Below are 5,074 nucleotides of genomic sequence, written 5' to 3' on the forward strand. Positions count from 1 at the left end.
AAAAAACAGTAAAAAGTTCAAAGAAGCTCTTTTCCTATTTGTCAGTTTTTTTGTGGTTGGGATCAGAGGCGCTGGTTGGTCTCTGGTTGGGATGACCATAAAGTCTATTGCTTTTTACTTTAATCTAATGCAAACAGATCTTTCTTTGTTTTGTGTATTTTATGTTCAATATAGGTATTTGTTGTGCCTGAAAATGAACAAATAAATGAATGAATGAATGAATGAAAATGCTGTACAGACTTAAATCAGTCAAACACTACCATATCATTTTTGCTCCTTCCTTCTTTCCCCATATTGTTGTTATTATTATTATTTAAGTTTTGTTGATTGTAGCTGTTTTTATTAGCTGATTTTTCTATCTTTATGGAAGTTGCTTTTCTGTCTCTTGGTGAACAAACCTTAGTAATGGTGTACTCACATTTGGACTGTGTCAACAGGCTTTGGACACAACTTGTTTGTGGATACAGTTTAAATTTTTTCCAAGAAATAAATGTTTAAAATGTTCTTGTTCAATGTTACTACATTCAAAAATAAGTGATTATTTGGAGAGAGAAAAAATAGGGTGGAGAAAATTATTTTAGATGTGGTCTCTCAGGTGTTTAGCCATATTTTAATTTCCATCCATTTCCGGTAATGCTTTTCAAGTTCGAGGTAATGAGGGATTGGTGGTGTGACTAAATCCTATCTCATTTGTCATGGGGGGGAAAGGTAGGGTGCAACCTGGGCAGGGTAGTAGTTTATGGTGGGCAGGAACTGATTATTAATGCAGAAAAAGAATGTTTTTCATTACTTAACAACACTGAGCAAAGGTCAGTAGTGGTCATGACATTTTTATTGGACAGTAGGTAACATTCATGAAACACCCAAATAACTAGAAAAGGGCTGAAATCAATTAACATTTGAAGCTTATTAATCTCCTAGGACAAGAACAGCTGTAAGTAAACATACACAATACATTTTCTTTTTATTACTATGAAGATAAAAATGTTTTGCCAGACTCCAAGTGAACAAAAAGCCAGCACTTGAGCATGTCTGATAAGATCCAGAGACACGAAGACATGTACATGGGTTAAAAAGTTGCCTTATAAAATAAAATAAAATAAAATAAATAAAAATAGAAAGTGTTTACCTCACCTTTCAGAAAGAAAGAGCTGCCTAACCTTAACAGACTGCTGGAAATGATGAGGTTTATAATAAGTGTAATAAATCTTTGGACAGAGTGACAAATAGTATTCAGTAGCTTGAGTGCCACAGCCAGTGTATGTATATACAAAACAAAGTAGATCTTGAACTATTGGACTATCAAGCTGGTGGCAAGGGTTTTTGTTTTTGTTTTTTTCTATAATGCATTATATATATTAAAAATTAACTTACTTGATTTAGTTGTTTGAGCTTTAGTGTGCCACAAAAACACTGGTCTCAAATAAGAGTAGAGGCCTTGCAACAGATTTAGCTACTAGCTCATTTTCACTTGCAGTCCCTGGGCAGGTATGCACACAATATTAAATAAACTGGAAACTGGAAATAAACTACAAGATACAGATGAAGTAGCAGAATCAAATATATATGCAAAGCCAAAGAAAAGCCCTTCAGCCCTACCCACAAAACACATTGCAAACCCTTTCTGAGTATATGCTTTTGCCATTCAATAACCAGTCGTTTCAAATGTGTAACCATACAAATATGACTAATAAAGCATAAAAAAATATGCTGGATTAGGTCAAGTTGATGTTATTGTTTCCTGTTTTTTTCCTCCCAATGATGAGAAAAGAAATTCAAAGCAAGTGTCAGAATCAGAAAGAAAAGTGATTTTTATAGGTGACTTTGCATGTGGCATGTAATTCGAGAAAGACTGGCTGGTCTAGCTCAGAAACTGCTGATCTAGTATGGTTTTCTTCATAGCCATATCTTGGGTTTATGGAGCATGTTACGGAAATGTGCAAATATCCAGTGAGCTGCAGTTCTGTGAGTGAAAATGTCGTTCTGATGTCAGCAATCAGAGGAGGAGTGGCCAGACTGCTTCAAGCTGATAGGAAGGCAACAGTAATTCAAATAAACATTTGTTACAACAAAGGTATGCAGAAGGGCATCTCTGAACACACAACATGTTGAACATGTTGGGCTACTGCAGCAGATGACCACACCAGGTCCTGTCAGCTAAGATAAGGCTGAGGCTGCAATTTGCATGGTCTGAGACAATGCAAGATTAGAAAAAGGTTACCTGGTATGATAAGTCTTTATTTGTACATTAGGACGGTTGGGCCAGAATTTGGTGTAAACAATGTAAAAACATGGATCCATCCAAACTTCTACTAGATCATACTTGTGGTGAAGTGAAGTTGTGAGGGAAATTTTCTTAGTAGACTTGTTGATACCAAGGATGGTTTTAACCCCACAGCCTACCTGAGTAGTGTTGCTGACCATGCCCATCCTTTTATGACCACAGTGTACCCATCTTTCAACAGCTGCTTCCAACACTGTAATATGCCATGTCACAAAGCTCAGATCATCTCAAAATGGTTTCTTGACCGTGACAATGACTGTGGTTGAATGTCCTCCACAAGCATCAGACCTCAGTCCAATGAAGCACCTTTTGGATGTAGTGAAACCAAAGATTTGAATCATGGATGGACAAATCTACAGCAACTGTGTGATGATATTATGTCAGTGTGGAGCAAAAGGTCTGAGGAATGTTTCCATTGCTCACAAGCTTGTTGAATCTGTGCCTTGAAGAATTAAGGCAATTCTGAATATTAAAAAAGAGTTCAATTGAAGTGTACCTAACTAAGTATCCAGTGCATCTAAGTGGCAGCTGGCAATACAATAAAGTGTAGTAGAAAAGGGAAACTTACTGTCAAGGTGAACTGATTTTATAATTTCCATCTTTTCTCTTGAAAAATATAGGCGCAAGCTTTAAAACTTCAGGGAGAAAAATCCCTGTGAAGACTGCCAAGTCAAAGAAAATTATAACATTTTAAGTGGACTCATATAGTTTTTAACCATATTCCTAAAATAAAAATAAAAACATAAAAACAGCTGACTCTATAACAAGTGTAGTGTAAGTGTGGAAATAAAACAACAATGGCTGGGCCATGTCTCACTGCATTCTCTGCAAATGTGTAATACTTTAATAAATACACTCAACAAAAATATAAACGCAACACCTTTGTTACTGCTCCCATTCCCCATGGGATGGACGTAGAGACCTAAAATTCATTCCAGATACACAATATAACCATCCCTCCCAAACAGTGGTCACAAATTAGTCCAAATGTGTGGTAGTGGGCACATCTGCTATATTGAGATAATCCATCCTGGATGGATGTGGAGGTCCTGGGCTGGTGTGGTTACACGAGGTCTGCGGTTGTGAGGCCTGTTGGATGTGCTCCCATATTCTCTGAAACGCCTGTGGAGACGGCTTATGGTTGAGAAATGAACATTCAATGCACGGGCGACAGATCTGGTTGACATTCCTGCTGTCAGCATGCCAATTGCACGCTCCCTCATTGCTTGTGGCATCTGTGGCATTTTGCTGTGAGACAAAACTGCACATTCCAGGGTGGCCTTTTGTTGTGGGCAGTCTGAGGTACACCTGTGCACTACTCATGATGTCAGATCAGCATCCTGATGTGGCACACCTGTGAGGTGGGATGGATTATCTCAATATAGCAGATGTGCTCACTACCACACATTTGGACTGATTTGTGACCACTGTTTGGGAGGGATGGTTATATTGTGTATCTGGAATGAATTTTAGGTCTCTACGTCCATCCCATGGGGAATGGGAGCAGTAACAAAGGTGTTGCGTTTATATTTTTGTTGAGTGTACATATATTTAAAACGGTGATGGTACACTCCACAAAAAAATTTGGTCAACTGGCAACAAATCTGTAGCATAATCAGGGGGTTCAGACTGTCAAACAGTGTGTGCATAAATAGTTAAATAGTTTAACAAAAATAAATTATTTGCAATTAAATTCCACGAAGTGATCTACCTGACAGCTCCACGCCGGCATTTACACTTTCCAACCTGCCTTGGTCTTTTCAACACACGATGGCGCTACTCCCCAAAAAACAGAATAACACCGACTCCATCTGTGAATGACGGCATGTAATGACGACCTGACTGTAATGATACATGCTCGTACATAATGAGCAGCTGTAACTGAAACTCTGGAAGAGGCATGATTTCCAATTTCCGACAGGCTAAAGATAGACGCGGTCGTAATTACAACAAAGCTCACAGGATACTATTAACCTGCACAGAAGACCCTAAAAAAATACCAAACAGACCACATCCTCTGATTCAGACATTAAATTCTATGATGTCTTACAAACTGCTGAGTGTAATCTGAGGAGGAATACACAGCAAACTGCAGGGTTAACACAGGCAAAGCCAGAGAATCGTGTTTATTTTATTAATTCTTTGTTCAAAGTTAATGCGAAATGTGAAAGTGTACATATTCATTGTTTTTGAATTATGGGCTATCAATGAATCGACTTTTAACAGTTTCCTTGTTTTTTACTTAAAGAAAGTAATTGAATACTTTGGCTTCTTGCCCCAAAGAGCCCCACTGGTCCTCTAAAAATATGCTGTCTGTAATGTATCATATTATCATGAGTGTTTGATGTAATATCATAATCTGACAGGGGTGTCAAACTAAATCTACTGGAGTAAAAAGTATTTCAAAGAGGTTTTGGTGTACAATAACATGGAAATATATATGCATGTGCTTGGTTTTTCTACAATTGCAGGGACGACATTTCCTGTTTGAAAGTTTGATTCATAATTCTGTATCCTCTTACCTGAAGTTCATAATGAAAACATTAAGTATTCAGTTAATAATGAACAGAATACTTTAAAATGGGTTGTCCACCACACGTTTGATCTTTAATGATAATTTTGTGTGCTTTGTGTGACAGCTAGTTATAGCTGTGAAGTAATGCAGTGGAACAGAGTTGGTTAATAAAACAGGTGACTTTAACGTGTGGAAATTGAAGACGGCTCTGTAAATTCGCTGTTTCAGTGATGGACATGCGCACACTGATGGGATGGAAGAGAGGCACCTCTGCA

The sequence above is a fragment of the Pundamilia nyererei genome, unplaced genomic scaffold (assembly GCF_000239375.1).
Source record: "Pundamilia nyererei isolate P.nyererei 1_Seehausen unplaced genomic scaffold, PunNye1.0 scaffold00002, whole genome shotgun sequence".
Taxonomy (NCBI): Eukaryota; Metazoa; Chordata; class Actinopteri; order Cichliformes; family Cichlidae; genus Pundamilia; species Pundamilia nyererei.